Raw genomic sequence first — 16,777 nt, forward strand, 5'->3', positions numbered from 1 at the left:
GACCTTTCTATCTCAGGCGAAGCTGCTTCCTGCCCACCCAGAATCCCTCCCAAGGGCTTCAAACAGAGCTCTACGTTTAGATGAGTCTCAGTAACCTCTCCTTAGGTCTACGCTGTGCAGCTTGGTAGCTACCAGCCACACACAGCAACTCAGGGGAGGCGAGTCCAAACTGAGGCATGCTGTAAGTGTAAAGTACATTCAGGATTCCAAAGATTTAGTTCCCCAAAGCCTAAAGCATCTCAGTAATTGTTAATGTGACCACAGGATGTATATAGTTGGGACACGATAATAGTTTGGCATTTTGAGTTAAACCTAACATATTATTCAAGTTAGTTTCACCTGTTCCTTTCTGCACGTGGCTGCTAGGAAAACTTAAACTACACAGTGGCCGTGGCTCACGTGACATGTTATTGGCCAGGCCGTTCTAGATAAGGTCACAGGCCCCGTTTAAGGAATCAAGAAATGTGGCCCAGAAATCATCCTGAGGCCAAGGCACTGAAAACTCAGGCGACCCCGTCCAAACTCAGGGTAACAGGAGCCTTTGATTCCTTTCACTGTAACCGCACGGCCCGGGGTGGGGCTGGGAGGGCAGCCTGGGCTGGGACCCCTACCCTCATCAGCTGGGGCAGGTTCGACTCCGGCCGTAACGCGCGCACATGAAGCTCCCTCGGGGGTTGCCAAGGACTAGAACCAAAGGAAAGCATTTCCACAGTCAGCATGGGGAAGCGCGTTCTCAGTAAGGGTGCTGCCCTTTCCTTTAAGGTCTTAGAAATCCTGTGGACACGCTCAGTGGCTGATTCAGTCACCCCGGGGTTAGTCAGAGAGCCTGGATCCTGAGTCTCTTTTTTCCTTCCTCTCCACTCCAACCACGTCCATGGAATTCAGCCTCACAGGGCAGGGCGTGTGCAAAGCTTCCCGGGCGAACCCATCCCCTCCCACAGCTGCACTGCCGGCTCCGGTCCTCCGTCAGCTTCTCCCACCTCCTCGCGCTGGTCCATGAACTCACAAATCAGTACAATTAACTCCAAACTTCTGGTGGCGGCTCATGTTCTCCTTAGGACCGTTATTAATAACTGGCTGCTACCGCCCACATTTAAGTGTAGCTCTGCCAGAACTGTAGCTACTTCCTGCCCACGCCTGCAGTCTCCTAAGACGCATGGATACGTCTTTTATTCACCACAGGGTCTGATCAGATGCACCACAAATGAAGACCTTTACAGTGGCCTGAGAAATAAGTAAAGTCAGACTCAACACTGACTTTCAATTACTGGCCAGGCCAATCAGGATTACAAGGAACGAAAAGCACCCTGACTAAGATATCCTGACTTGGCAGTCTGGACTTTATTTCTGGCTGGTTTGTGGAAAAGCCGCTTTTATGATTTCCTTGCAGCTGTTGCTAGCAACGTGCTGGGCTGGCAGCCCCGACTGGATTTCCTGCTTCAGTGATGCCATTTTCTGTTTTGTTTTGTTTTGTTTTTTGGTTCGCGGGCCTCTCACTGTTGTGGCCTCTCCCGTTGCGGAGCACAGGCTCCGGATGCGCAGGCTCCGGATGCACAGGCTCAGCGGCCATGGCTCACGGGCGCAGCCGCTCTGCGGCATGTGGGATCTTCCCGGACTGGGGCACGAACCCGTGTCCCCTGCATCGGCAGACGGACTCTCAGCCACTGCGCCACCAGGGAAGCCCCTTGCTATTTTTTTTTTTCGATGATGCCATTTTCTTATTCTCCACCCAACTTTCCCCAAATATTCACCATCACTTATTACGAGTGCCAACCCTTCTGAAGGTCTGGCTTAAGGAAGCTCACTGTGCGTGGATCCCTCCCAAAAGGACAGCAAGGTCAGGTCGGGGCAGGGGGAGTGGAGGGGGAACTGCAGGATTGCCCCCCAACCACGCCCCTTTAGAGAAGGTGGAGGAGGGGCAGGGCAGAGGCAGGAAGGGGAAGGGAAGAGAGGGGAGAAGACTGAAGGAGGAAAAGGCCAAAGGAAGAAAGAGAAGGTCTGTGCAGCAGCGGTCGGGCTGCGGAGGCTCTGAAGAGGAGAGATTCTCAGGTGCTAAACAGAACGCGGTTCCTTCCAACCCTGAGACATGCTCAAATGGTGCAGAGTAGGGCTTCCCTGGTGGCGCAGTGGTTGAGAGTCCGCCTGCCGATGCAGCGAACACGGGTTTGTGCCCCGGTCTGGGAGGATCCCACATGCCGCGGAGCGGCTGGGCCCGTGAGCCATGGCCGCTGAGCCTGCACGTCCGGAGCCTGTGCTCCGCAACGGGAGAGGCCACGACAGTGAGAGGCCCGCGTACCGCCAAAAAAAAAAAAAAAAATTCATGTAATAAAATGCCAAAAAGCATCCCTAAGGTCTTTTATAGAAAAAGTCTCTGCAGGACCATAAACTCTATGGCACTGAACATTATCAAGGTTGTTAATATTTTCTCTGCAAACATAGAGTATAACCTCCCTTTCTCACCCACCCTTGCTGTGAAACCCATAAAACATACAGTTGCTTTTACAGACATTTGACAACACACACCCACAGGAAGTAACAACCACATCGTTGCCCTCTGCAGCAAGAAGCAGACATTAGCACGGCCAAAGGCTACTAGGAGACCATTCTGCTACTGTACTTGCAAGTTTAGACCAGTGTCTTTGAGGTTTGCTTTCAAATGACTGAGAAGGACAGGTCAGGGGGGAAACAAACCCAGAAACACAGCAGAAGCCTGCGACTGGCTGCTCTGGGCCGTCACCTCCACTGCTCTGGAGGCCACTGCCCATCTTCTCCCCTGCACACGCATGGCCACACCTCTGCAAAGAGGTCCTTACCTGCTGCCTCCAGACTCAGGAATGGGGGACCCCTCTCTGTGCGTCTGCCCTTACCCGCTTCATTTATCAGGGCTCCAGAAGCTGGGTTCCCATCACAGCGAGCTATCTTTAAAGCTCCTGTTTCCTACACTGCACAGAACTTCCTCATCTCAACTCAGTGTCTGTTGCCCCGAACTATATTTAAGCTGATGAAGCCACATCAGGGTTCTTCCTGCACGCAGTCGAGCCACGTGACAGTGTTACACGATAACCCCGCAGCCCCGAAGCAAGACAACACCCCCAGTGTCACAACTCACATCCTGTTGGCTTGTTTTACATACTTTACTAAGTCAAGAAGTTCATCCACAAACTTACTGAAAGCGCTTGTAATATGCAGGAAAATATTGAGGAAAATAAATAATAACTGGTCAGCACGCAAGGAGCTGAACCCCTTTGGGTCTTGACGACACCTTCACATGTGAACTGACCGAGCATCTCTGAAGCCTTCTCTGGCACATCAGGTCAAGCAGCTGGTCTTTATTCATCTTTCTGGTGATGTGGCCCAACCCAGAGCCGGGCGGCCGCCCTCTGTCAGGCCAAGCGGTGGAAACTGCTCCTTCTGTCCTGGCTGACTCACAGCCAGGGCCGCCTCGTGCCAAGTTTCCACGGAAGAATAAAGGGGTCTTTGCTGGAGATGCAGGAAGAACTCGGGAGCCACTAGGTCAACCTTTCTGCAAGAACACGGCTTCCCCACCGGGATTCACCGAGAACACAAGGCCGGTCCTTAACCGCCTCCTTTACTACAGAGCAGATTCCTAGGTTACAGGCCCTGAGGCTAATCTTTGAAAACAAGAAAACAACCCAGGGCCTCTGCTTGTCCTCCAGCATGGCAGGCCCCTTGCAGGGCATCTGACCTCAGGGGGTCTGGCGCCTAGCAGGCAAGCCAGAGCAGAGAAAGCTCTGAGATTCGGGGCTCAGCCCTGAGCTTCACCCTGACCCTCAGGACTGGTGGGGATTTCTCACACGATACACGCACAGTAAACTTCCAGCCAGGATCTTCCTCTGGGGTCTTCCCTGGTGGCGCAGTGGTTAAGAATCCGCCTGCCAATGCAGGGGACACGGTTTCAAGCCCTGGTCTGGGACGATCCCATGCACCGCAACCAAGAGTAGCCCCCGCTCGCCGCAACTACAGAAAGCCCATGAGCAGCAACGAAGACCCAACGCAGCCAAAAATAAAATATAAAATAAATAAATAAACCTTAAACAAAAAAAAAAGGGAGACTCTTCCTCTGGCCTTGATTTTTACGCCCTTTCAGGAAGCGGGCAGTGCAGGCCAGTCTGTGGGGAGAAACAGGCCCTCGTCCCCAATTCCTGCCCCAGACACAAACCCTGGGAAGCAGCCAGGATCTCTCTCAGGAGGAGAACAGAACGGAAGTCTCAGGAGCTGCAGCCCCAGGATGTGGAATTCTCCCTAAGAATGTAGCTTACGCCGCTGCAGTTAACACCCAAGAGGGGAATGCTCACATCTTGGCCCCATTCGTGACTGATCACAGGCACCGCAAAGGACACCCACAGGGTGTGTGGGCAGGGTGTCCAGACGGCCACCTGGAGCCCCTCCTCCTTTCCAGATGGTTCTCTAAGGGCAGCCCAGTCGTTCTCCAACTCTCTGCCGTCAGGAGACACCTCTTACCTTTTAAAAGACAAAACCAGGAGGCCGTTCTCAATCCTTCCCTCATGTTTGACTTTATAAACAAGGCTCCCCAGCAAGTCCCAACTCGATTCCCTCAGCCTCCAGACGGCCCCGCCCGCATCAGGGTCACCCATCACTGTCTCCTGCAGGACCCCTTCCACTCCCGCCTTTAGGAGAGAGAAGCCCCCTTTCTGGCCCCACTGTCTCCCCATGACCCCCATCCTCACGGCTCTACTACCTCCTCTGCGCCAGCAACGCCAACCAGACCCCCCCAACTTCACAGTCAGGCACCAAACTGTCTGCGGGCTACTTCTACGCGACATCCTCACCAGCAACTCAAAGCCCGGAGGATTAAATGAAACTGCCCGCGCCGGCGCCTGCACCCTCCGGGTGAGCCTCCTGTGGCCCGGCCATGCGCTCCAGCCACTAGCCGGTGAGCTCCCGGCCACCCGTGCCTTCCTGTCCTCAGACCCCCCCCCCCCACTTCTGCTCAGTCTGGCTCCTGAGCAGTTTTCCCATTTCTTCTCTCCTACGTCACCGTTGTTGGACCCCTGCTGCCCGCCTGGCCTGCGATTCCCGGGTGCCCGGATCGCGTGCCCGGCCGGTACCTGTGATCAACCCCCAGAGACCCGGCCAGCAAGGACTCCCCAGGAAGCGGGTCCCTAACCAACCGGCTCCGCTCAGCACGGAAGCTCACCTGCAGCCCCCGGCCCACCCCGCCCCCATCCTCTTCTCTGGACACTCCTGCCACTCAGGCAGTGCAGCCCGGCAGCTGCACACGCGCGCGCGCACACACACACACACGCGCGCACGCACGCACACGCGCACACGCACAGACACACACAGGCACGCGGTGCGGGGGGCTGCAGCGCACACTGGACTCTCGGCCAGGAAGATCCTCCCCACGTGCCCTCACCGACATCCCTGCACACGGCGGGAGCACCGGGTTCGCAGGACCCCGACCCTCGCGCTTCTGCTGCACGGCTTCCTTTCCTGCGCTCCGGGGAGCTGGACTCCCGCCCGTCCAGGCCCTGGGCCCATGCCTGGCACACACTGGGCACTTGGCAAAGTTCAACGAAACCGAGCCTGTAGGAGGGGTGGCGGTTTGAACCTCTTGGATGAGGACGGTGGTGCAGGTGGAAATTCCAGACTCCTTACGGCCCCCAGGGAGAAGCGTCAGAAGACAGCCGCGGAGGTCAGAGCACAGCCGCCACGTTAAAGCCTGGTTCTCAAGAACAGGATGCCTCTCAGAGCGGGGACAGGGCTGTCACCCTGGAGCTGGACAGGGGCTGCAGCGCACAGCGGTGCCTGGTACACCCGCAGGCGGACAGCAAACAGGGAGGCCCACAGCCGAGGCCCAGCATCCTCCACCAGGTGGAGCTTCCGCTCCGTGTCACCCCTGCCTCAGGCTGGACGCCTGGTAACGGGACCCGTCTTCTCCGTCTGGCCGCGGCCAAGCTTGTGTTTTCCTTGGCAGGCCTCACACAGACAGAAAGCAGTCAGGTTAAATGCCTTCCACGGGGTACCCCTGAGTGCACATGGATCGCGTTCCATGTCCTTGCATGTCTTTCCCTCTCTGCCTTTTAAAAACTCTGGAGTAATTTCACCCAACTTGTTTTACTCAATCTATCAAGTGCTACTGAATCTCTCCATCTTTAAATACTCTTCTTAATCCTGACTATGAAACCGATTTATAACCCCCCAAATCTGTCATATTCATCCCTATATAAGCTTTCCCTGAGGTCTCTGCTCTATTTCACTGGAAAAAATATTAGTTTGCTTTACCAGCCATCTCTCATTTAAAAACAAAAAAACAAAACAAAACAAAAACCTTTCCAACAGATTGTAATCAATGTCTTAAAGGCTTTGAGCTTCTAAATAGGATAAAAAAGAAATTAATACCACTTATGAGAGTAAAGATTAAAGTAAAATCCAAGCAAACTTTGCTTCACTCAATTGACAAATCTCAGGGCATTCCCAGAAAACTTAGTGTTAATTAAAACTGTGTAAAAGTACTCTGTGATCATATCTAAGATAAAAGTATGTGCTATGCTCAGAGAATTATAAAAACGTTTTTCCCCTTTTTGTTTTAACTTGAACCACAGTCCTGTCTGTGGATGCAAACTTTGTGACATCCAGCATCGCTGACATTATCCTGCATCCCTGGCCCCATCCAGCATCCCTGATCCCATCCAGCATCCCCGATCCCATCCAGCAACCCCGATCCCATCCAGCAACCCTGGCCCTAGCCAACTCCATATCTACATGCCCCAAACCATCAAGGTAACAAAAAATGCCCACAAGTTCCCAGTGGCTCCTTAGGGAACAGCTCTAGCCCCACTGAGAACTACTGACCTGGAGGATTTTTGAGGCCATCAAGCTACCTAACGGCAAAAGCGCTGACTATCTGAGGGACCCTCTGTTGCAGGCCTCCCCTCCACCCCAACCCCCTGCTCTGCCTGCCCCTCCCCCACCGAGTGCAGACGAACGTCTCACTGGCCTCGGCCCAGTCCCTCTGCCCCCTGAGGCAGGTGTCCTGTTAGTGTCGCCCTGCAGTTTCTCCTGTCCTGTTGGCACCTCTTTGGGGCTGGGTTTGGCTACAGACTCAAGAATGTTGTATCCCACATTATCCAAGCAGCCCCCCTGACTCTCAGGAAAGACTAAACAACCCTGGGGACTCAGATTCTGACTTCTCGATAGTCATTACAGATCAAAACATACAATTCTTTAGAGGAAAGAGGGCCTAAGAGGAAAAGGGAGCACAGGAGGGCGCAGCTGCACTGCCCCGCCCACAGGTCAGCGTCCTGTCCAGACCCTCAGCCCCACGACGGCAGGACCATGAGGCCGCGGCGGAACAAAGTCCCCGACAAACTCCCCGGAGGGAAGGGGAGAGCTGAGGACATCGGGATGGCTACAAGGCCGGGAACAGAGAGGGAACCATGCTGGGTGGGCGTGAGTGCGGAGCCAGGCCTGGCCGCACAGGCGTCGGGCCAAGCTTGCTGCCTCCTGTTGCCCCTGTCTGAAGAAAGGTTAGTTCCCGTTTTTATCCTATGTCTGCAAATGTATAAAAAAAAAAGGGAGGCATGGGTGTGGTTGGGGGAGGGGTGAGGAGGCCAAGCACAGAGGATCTGGGGGCGATAAAAACGCTCTGCATGCAGAGGCCATAACGGTGGATGCACGTCATTACACATTTCTCAAAAGCCACAGCACGTACCACGCCAAGAGTGAACCCTAACGTAAACTAGGGACCATGATCTATCAAGGTAGGTTCATCAATTATAATAAATGCACCATCGGGGGGGAGTCTGGGCGGGGGGGCAGGGGGTGTATGGGAAATCTCTGCGCCTGCCCCTCAACTTTGCTGTGACCCTAAAACTACCCTAAAAAATAAAGTCTTTAAGAAAAATTAGCAAGGCTGTAAAAACTGAATGATACTCAAGTAGTCCCCAACTCAAGCATCAAAAATTTGAAGCCAATTCTGTTTACAATTTTGCCATTTCCACAGGAGCCATATCATAAATTTCATTAATAAAATCATGACCAACCCACAAAAGCTTGCTCAAGTCCAAACTGTAGCTGAAAAGGGAGACGGCATAGCAGCAATCCAGGGATGATCACTTCGGACAAATTATGTCACACTCCTCGTCTGTAACACAGATATGGGAATACCCGCCATGGGAATTTCATGTGGTGTTCAAGTTCAAGTGAGAAAGTTACACCCGACAGTCATGAGTGACAACCCCCCGGAACCCAATCTGGGGCCGAGTGACAGGCAGAGGGGAGTCCAGGGTTCAGCAGCCTGGACCACGGGTACAGGGTCTGTGTGGAAGGGGGGGTCCTGGGCAGTGGGAGAGGGGCCAGAGGGAAAAGAGCCCCCAGCCAGGGCGCCTGTCGACACAGAGGAGAGGCGTCTGCTAAGTACGGGTCGTGGTGAGCAGGGAGCGCCTTACACAGCCCGTCACTGCCAAGTGCACATGCAAGAGCAACACCAAAAGGTTTCCAGAGCTTCAATCATCTGTTCTCCTGTGAAAAGTCTCTCCCTGATGTTATCTAGCTTTCTACGGCCCCTAGAGAAAGTTCATCCACTTAAAAATGGAAATTCAACCACAAAATTCATGTATTCTCTACCCTTAGGAAAAAGATATTCAAAGCCTTGGAAAATATCCAGACCTAATCCAAAGCAAAGTCCACAAAGAGAGCGGACTTTCAGCCTAATTCCCTGACACACGTAAACTGCACTCCCAAATGGATTTCCACTGTATTTGGATTCAGGCATCTTTTAAACCAGGAGCATGGAGACTGAATAAAGACTTTAAAGCATGATAAAAAAAAAAAAGCCAAATTTGAGTTCAAACCCAGATCAGCCACCTACTACCTGGGAGAAAGGTCTTTAACTTCACTGAGCTTCTCAAAAACCTCTGGGAGCCTCACCATCACTGCTGGCTTTGATGGTGGTGGTGGGGGGGGTCTCTCCTCTGCCCCTTCGTATCTTTGCTCAGAGGTCATGGCGGTGAAACCTTCCCCGACCTCCCACCCCAGACCTTCCTCTAACTTACGTCTCTACCCATCACTTATCACCATCTAATGCGTCTCATTTGTTTGGTTATGATCTCTCCCCACAACAAAGACATAAGCCCCCTGAGTATGGGGAGTTTCATCTGCTCTACTTCCTGCTGTATCCCCAGAGACTGGGACATATCTGGCCCAGGGTGAGGTTTCAGACATATTTAACTGAATATGTGAATTCAAGTGAATTAATTCACCCCTCCGCTGAGAATCATACACTGTGTAATCAAACAGAATTTTATTCCAGAGATGTAAGGATGGTTCAATATCAGGAAATCAATCAATGTGATACAGCACATTAACAAAATGAAGAATAAATATCATATGACCATCTCAGTAGATGCAGGGAAAGCCTTTGAGAAAATTCAGCATCTATTCATGAAAAAGAACCTCTCAACAAAGTGGGTACGGAGGGAACATACCTCAACATAATAAAGGCTGTACATGACAATCCCATAGCTAACATCATAAAAATAAAAATGTTTTGCACACTGACCGGCACACAGTAAGTACTCAACTATTGTTAGTTTCCTTTCAGTTCCCAAGTCAAGATAATTGGCCAACAGCTGCTGAACACTCCAAGTGGGAAACTCTAACAGCATGGTCAAAAGATCACTCTACCCAGTGAAACAAACAGGAAAAGCAGAGTTGCCTATCACAGTACTACTCAGTGTAGCTGCGACCGTGAGAGTTTCTTTTCAACCTACAATGAGATCAGCGCAGAAGTTGAGAACAGGTATAAAGTTACTAATTTGACAGAGAAATTTCACGTCTTCTGAATCTAAAAAGAAAAAAATTGAGATTTGTACTCATATGATTTTTTTTCACTTCATTTTTCTAGTAACCCATTTTTATTGTCTTTTACAGAAGCATCGGTCCATAATGGACCGGAATTTTTTTTTTTTTTAAAGAAAAGCCTCACCCTTCACTACAGTCTGGAAAGCACTGGTCACGCACACCTGCCGGGGCCCAGGAAGCCGCAGAGAACCAGCAAAGCTCGCTCGCACTGCATGTGCGGAACTGCAGATCGGGCCGGGCTCTAGGCCAAGAGAGGATGGACGAGGGGCGGGCGGAGACGTAGGCTCGGCCAGGAGCTGCCTCTGGGGTCCAGGCGGGTTCCAGAACATAAGAGAATTCCCTAAGACAATGTTTCTCAGATTCTCCTATGACTGCAGTGGCAAAGGAATCAGAGGCCCGGGGGGAGAGGATGACAAAGGAGCACGAGGGGCCTTGGGGCTGATGGGCTGCAGGGAACCACCCTGTTGGCAGAGATGATGTCACGAGGAAAAACTGACAGTGTGAAGCTCAGTACGCAGCTTACGTGCACCAGTTACACCCCAGTACAGGGAAATTCCTGGAAGGCGAAGGAGAGACATAAGGCACAGAAGATGGATGCGAACTCAGGTCAGGATGAACAGGCTGCGGTTCCTCAAGTCCTCCGTCCCCAGCAGCTCTGATGGGCCACGTGCAGCACCGCCAGCGCGCAGACATGAGCTGCAGCGCACTCGCTGCTCGTGTGTCTGTGTCTCGTCACGGTTTTGCACCCGCTGCACTAAATTCACACTGTCCGGGAGAACTTCACTCTTTACCCACCTTTTCTAACAGGTAAGGGTCAGTGGTGACCCTACAGGTGACCCTGTAGGTTAAGGGTCCTTAACCTACAGGCAGGCTGTTGGTCGGATCTGGCCGAGCTCCCGAAGGACACACGACTCCGAGGGAGACCTTCCCCGTCGGCCACTTGCAGAACTGTCTCTGGGCTGCCTGCCCCTCCACCCCCGGAGCAGCTCCCCCAGATGAGGACTTGAGCCCACACCTCTGTGTGTGTACCTTCTCATCATACAGGATTATGTGTCAAATGCGCAAAGCTAAAGAGCGAGAGCCTTCCAAGAAAGAGCAGATGAAATGTTTGAGGTTCACTGTCTAAAACAGTGGTCACTCTCTTTTACCACCGGCTGGGAGCGTTTCCGGAACGTCACGTGAGGCTGCTTCGGTCCCTCCTGAACGCGACCCCAGAGGAAGGTATCACAGCGTCTCCGTGGGACTGCACTGCCCACCTGGCGTCAGTCGTGTGGGGATGAGCGACTACAGCCGTCCGTGTCTATTTTCGGGGGTATCCACACTGTTTGCAAACAGCTCCAAGACAACATCCAGAATAGTGGAACAGGGATGAAACGTGGCTCAAGACACTTCTCAGTTACCATCCGCCCCATGGGACCCACAGAAGTCCTGCTACTTCCACACAAGACGCAATGTGGTCGAGGACCTAGACCCATAAACTACATAGTAATTCACCCCAGCCTTAAAAGACCTCTCTCTTCCTGCAGATAACCTCCAAAGACTATCTAAAAAGACCACCTTGGGCTTCCCTGGTGGCGCAGTGGTTGAGAGTCCACTTGCTGATGCAGGAGACACGGGTTCGTGCCCTGGTCCGGGAAGATCCCACATGCTGCGGAGCGGCTGGGCCTGTGAGCCATGGCCGCTGAGCCTGCGCGTCCAGAGCCTGTGCTCCGGAGAGGCCACTGTGGGAGAGGCCTGCGTACCACAAAAAAAAAAAAAGAGAAATGCCAGAACAACAGAGGCATTGAGCACTATAAAAACATGAGCAAGCTCTGCTGGGCTGTTAGAACGGAGCCTACAGTCCAAGGGAGGGAAGGGTAAACACTTGTACATCTGTGATTACCTGCCAGTAGACATCAGGGACGCTGCAGCAAGAATGCCCACAATGACCTTCCTCTCGCTCCTGAACCTGCAATGTCTCAGGTGTCTAACACTCCAAGGTCATTTCTCTTTGCTGGTAAGTGTTAACATCTAATGGTCCAAGGTCATCTCTCTTTGCTGGAAAGCATTACTATCTAACAGTCCAAGGTCATCTCTCTTTGCTGGAAACTGTTAATAGAGCAGTAGGATCTTGTATTTTACGTCTTTATTTCATTAGACATTCAGCCCTTTGTTTTTCGTGCGTCATAAAGATGCTGGGTTTGCTGGAAGAAATAAATCAATTCTTTCTCAAACACACACACAAAGTTGGGTACCTTGACATCGAAAATCTCATGAAGCATTTTACACTTCAAACTTTGAAACTTTAACTTACAGAAACTGCCTATTCTCTAATTTTGATTAAAGAGGGTAATATATATGAATCTGACACTATGTCCAACATGTTATGAAAAGGTCAGTTCATGAGTCCCGTGTTAAAACTGTTAAGTCCTTGCAATCAACGAGAAAAACATGGTCCCAACAAGAAAGGCACAGGTTCACCTTGTAATCTGTTTCTAAATATAAATAACTCATTTTTTAAAATAAATTTATTTATTTATTTATATTATATTTTTGGCTGCCTTGGGTCTTTGTTGTGGTGCATGGGCTTCTCATTGCTGTGGTTTCACTTGTTGCAGAGCACAGGCTCTAGGCGCATGGGCTTCAGTAGCTGCAGCACACGGGCTCAGTAGTTGTGGCTCGTGGGCTCTAGAGCACAGGCTCAGTAGTTGTGGCGCACGGGCTTAGTTGCTCCCGGATCAGGGCTCGAACCCTTGTCCCCTGCATTGACAGGTGGATTCTTAACCACTGCGCCACCAGGGAAGCCCCAACAACTCATTTTTAAAAAGACTCAAGTTTTTAACACTTTGGCTATTCCTCAAAAAGTTAAACACAGAATAACCATATAATCCAGCAATTCCACTCCTAAGTATATAGTCAAAAGAATTCAAAGCAGGGACTCAAACAGACATTTGCACACCCATGTTCACAGCAGCATTACTCACTAAAGCCAAAAAGTGGAAGCAACCCACGTGTCCAAAACAGGTAAACGGATAAACAAAATGTGATCCACACATACAATGGAATGTAGTTCAGCTACAAAAGGAAGGAAATCCTGACACCTGCTACGACGTGACGAGCCTGGAGGACATTGTGCTCAGTGACATAAGCCAAACACTAAAAGACAGATCCTGTGGGACTCCACTTACACGAGTTCCCCAGAGTCATCAGATTCGTACAGACAGAAAGTAGGACAGAGCTCCCAGCGGCCAGAGGCAGGGGCACAGGAGTTAGCGTTTAACAGGGACAGGGTTTGTTTGGGATGACAAAAAGTTCTGGGGGGCTTCCCTGGTGGTGCAGTGGTTGAGTCCGCCTGCCGATGCAGGGGACGCGGGTCCGTGCCCCCGTCCGGGAAGATCCCACATGCCGCGGAGCGGCTGGGCCCATGAGCCATGGCCGCTGAGCCTGCACGTCCGGAGCCTGTGCTCTGTAATGGGAGAGGCCACAAAGTGAGAGGCCCGCGTACCGCAAAAAAAAAAAAAAAAAAAAAGTTCTGGAAATAGTGGTAATGGCTGTACACGTTTGGGGTTTTTTTTAGTTGTAGTATAGTTGACATATAACATTATTTTCGATTCAGGTTTACAACATAACGGTTTGACATTCGTCTACACTAAGAATTGATCTCCACAATAAAACTAGTTACCATCCATCACCATACAAAGTTACAAAATTTTCTTTCTTGTGATGAGGACTTTCAAGATCGACTCTCTTAGCAGCGTTCAAATACACAGAACACCATTATGAACTATAGTCACCATGCCGTGCATGACATCCCCCAGACTTACGTATTTCCTAAGTGCAAGTCTGTACCTTTTGACCCCCTTCACCCATTTTGCCCAACCCCCCCCCCACTTCTGGCAATGACCAATCTGTTCTCTGTATCCGTGAGTTTCGTTTTGTTTTGTTTGATGATTTTTTTTTGTTTTTTTTGGATTCCACATAAGTGAGATCATTTGTCTTTCTGTGTGACTTATTTCACTTAGCATGACACCCTCCAGATCCATCCCTGTTGCTGCAAATGACATTATTTCATTCTTTTTTATGGCTGAGTAATATTCCACTGCATACATACCACATCTTCTTTATCCATTCATCTGTCGATGGACACTTAGGTTGTTGGTGCCCTTTCTTCTCAGCTTAAAGAAGTCCCTTTAACATTTCCTACAAGCTCTTTCCTACTTCCTAAAGAAGTCCATTTAACATTTCCTACAAGGTCATGACACCATCCAGATCCATCCTTGTTGCTGCAAATGACATTATTTCATTCTTTTTTATGGCTGAGTTATATTCCACTGCATTCACACCACAACTTCTTTATCCATTCATCTGTCGATGGACACTTAGGTTGTTGGTGCCCTTTTTTCTCAGCTTAAAGAAGTCCCTTTAACATTTCCTACAAGGTCAGTGTAGTGTTGATGAACTCTTCAGCTCTTGTGTCTGGAAAACTCTTTATCTCTCCCACAAATCCAAATGATAATCGAGCTGAGTAAAGCATTCTTGGTTGGAAGGTCTTTCCTTTCATCACTTCAAATACGTCAAGCCACTCCCTTCTGGCCTGTAAGGTTTCTGCTGAAAAACTCTGACGAACTTAACAGTTCTGAACTGTACACTTAAAAGTGGTTAAATGGTAAATTTTACATTATGTGTGTTTTAGCACCATAAAGAAGAAACAAAAGCAATTAGAAATGAGAAATAAACTGGGGGAAAAAAGGAGTCCAGTTTTCAAAGCGTTTTCACCTCCACCATTTCATTATTCTTCTTCTCATTTTACAAATGAAAAACTGAGGTGCAAACACCAAATCAGGGCAAAGCACGGATCAGCTCCCCAGCCAGTGGGCTCTGCAGCCCGGTGCCTGCCCCCTCTCAGGACAGCCTTCTCATTCTTCTTACTCCCCCTCTCTCCACCAACCTTCAACTGAACAATTTAATGACCACCCGGGGGTAAAAGCATTACTCATAAGACTAAGAGAAAAACCTGTGACCATCTGAAAAAGTGGGTATTTTACAGAGGATCGGCACATACAACACCTTGTGTGTCCAGCACCCATTTCCACGTCTGGATACGTTAGGATGCTTTCAGCTGCAAGGAACAAAAACACCCAAAGTCAAACTGGTGTAAACGGTGAGAAACTTATCACACATAATTGGGAGATCGGACTTGGGAGAGACCCAGGCCCAGGACAGATCAGAAGCTTACAAATCCAGGTTCCTTCCATCCTCAGTTCTGACAGCTTCGTGCCAGATTTGTCTCAAGGCTGATCCCTTCATGGTCGCAGGATGGCTGCCGGGGGGGAACGAAGACTACCATTTCATCATCTGAAGATTCATTACTACCATTATTACAAAGGGCACTGAAAAAACAACCCTGCATTTTGTTATTAAGAAAAACACAGGGAATGGATGCTGCTAGGCAAGCAACAGTGCCTGCTCTGCAGTGTCTCAAACCTTTATAGGTCCATGAATCCCCCAAGGATCTCAGTCAGTGCGTCGGGGGGGGGTTAGGTCACAGGTAATGCTGAGGTTGCTGCCCCCCCGCCCCCAGCACCTGACAGCCTCGTCCTGTATCTGTCAGGCTGGCTGCCGGGGGGGCTTGGGAGCTCACCACACAGCTCTCTCTCAGCTGCACAAAACACTCAATGGTGACAAACCAACCAATAAACTCCAGCCCTAACGCAGATACCACGGCCGCCTGGAGCGAAAGACATCAACACCATATCAACCCAGCACCCCCTGGAGTCTGTGGCCTGGAAACATTTCTTAGTGAGAACTGTTCCTTCGAACACTGTTTACTGTATGGACTAGTCCCTCCCAAGGTTCAGGCTGCTGAAGGGCCCCCCACCTGCTCTGGCATCCTGCTGCACCTCTGCTCGGTCCCAGGCTGCAGACTTTGCTCTCCTGTCTCTCTGGATCTCTCTCTTTAACATACAGGAAAATCCTTCAAAAGGAACACGTCTCAGCTGTGTCTACAGACCCCCCACTGGGCACCTGGTGCTCAGATTAACAGCACCTGAATCACCTTTGTTTTTAAAAGGATGGACCACAACCAGGCAGAAAACATTTGTTTTCCCTGATCCACCCCCGTTTCTAGTAATGACGCCTCGGTTCTCCTTCTGTGAGACCGAGTGAGGAAGCCCTGCTCCCCCGGGTGGACACCCGCCCACTGAGGCCAGGCCGACCCGCTGCTCCCGACACCGGGATCCTGAGCCCAATGACACAGCGGGTAAAAAAGCCAGAAAGGACTCATCCCAAGAAAGGCAATCTGAAGACAGGGTGACTAATACCCCGGTTCTTTCCGAAACATGAATAATCAGTCTTCCTCTTATCTACAATTTCACAGCCTTTCCAATAAGCCCTTTCTTGACTTAGGTTAGCCAGAGCTGCTTTCTGTTGCTTGTAACTGAAAGAGCCCAGTGGACAGACAGAATGACTACGGAGAACCATGCACTTCCCTGCAGAGCAGGACGGGTCACTCAGCTTCAGAGACGACCCAGAGCCCTTCACCTGACAAGGGGACGGGGTCCATCAGCACATGTACTCTGTGCCCCTTTGCAAACATGGAGCGATTCCTTCTGTGTTTTATGGCCAACAAAGAGGGCACTTCAGACATCAACGAACGGTACTTTCCCAAAGGAAAGCCCCAAACTGGAAGGGTCCACACTGCACGGCTGACACAGCTGTAAACAAGGCACAAGTCCTGCCACAAGGGCTCACCTCTAGAAACAGAACTGTCTTCCTCAGACGTGCAAAGGAAAATGACCAGAGAAAGAAACAAGCCACAGAAAAAGATACCCGGGTTCCCCGAGACCAGAGATGCACTGTTCCCAAGAACCATACCAAGAAGAACGCACCAGGAGCTGTGAATTCATGGTCAGTGGACATAACGGGCGTTGATCACATCCCAACTCACCGCATG

At 50.7% G+C, this 16,777-nt stretch overlaps 1 protein-coding gene across 2 annotated transcripts in view; it reads right to left on the reverse strand.

Annotated features, from left to right (window-relative positions):
* LIMS1 (LIM zinc finger domain containing 1) overlaps positions 1 to 16,777 on the reverse strand; it is a 94,296-nt gene that overhangs the window by 61,492 nt on the left and 16,027 nt on the right. Inside the window, exon 1 of one of the 2 annotated variants that reach the window (XM_019931303.3) lies at positions 2,814 to 2,985. The exons of the other annotated variant lie outside the window; for it this stretch is intronic. The gene's annotated coding sequence lies outside the window, so the exon portion shown is untranslated. Of the gene's footprint in view, positions 1 to 2,813; positions 2,986 to 16,777 lie in introns of those variants that run through there. 2 annotated transcript variants of the gene reach the window in all.

This window comes from Tursiops truncatus, chromosome 14, assembly GCF_011762595.2.
Source record: "Tursiops truncatus isolate mTurTru1 chromosome 14, mTurTru1.mat.Y, whole genome shotgun sequence".
Lineage (NCBI taxonomy): Eukaryota > Metazoa > Chordata > Mammalia > Artiodactyla > Delphinidae > Tursiops > Tursiops truncatus.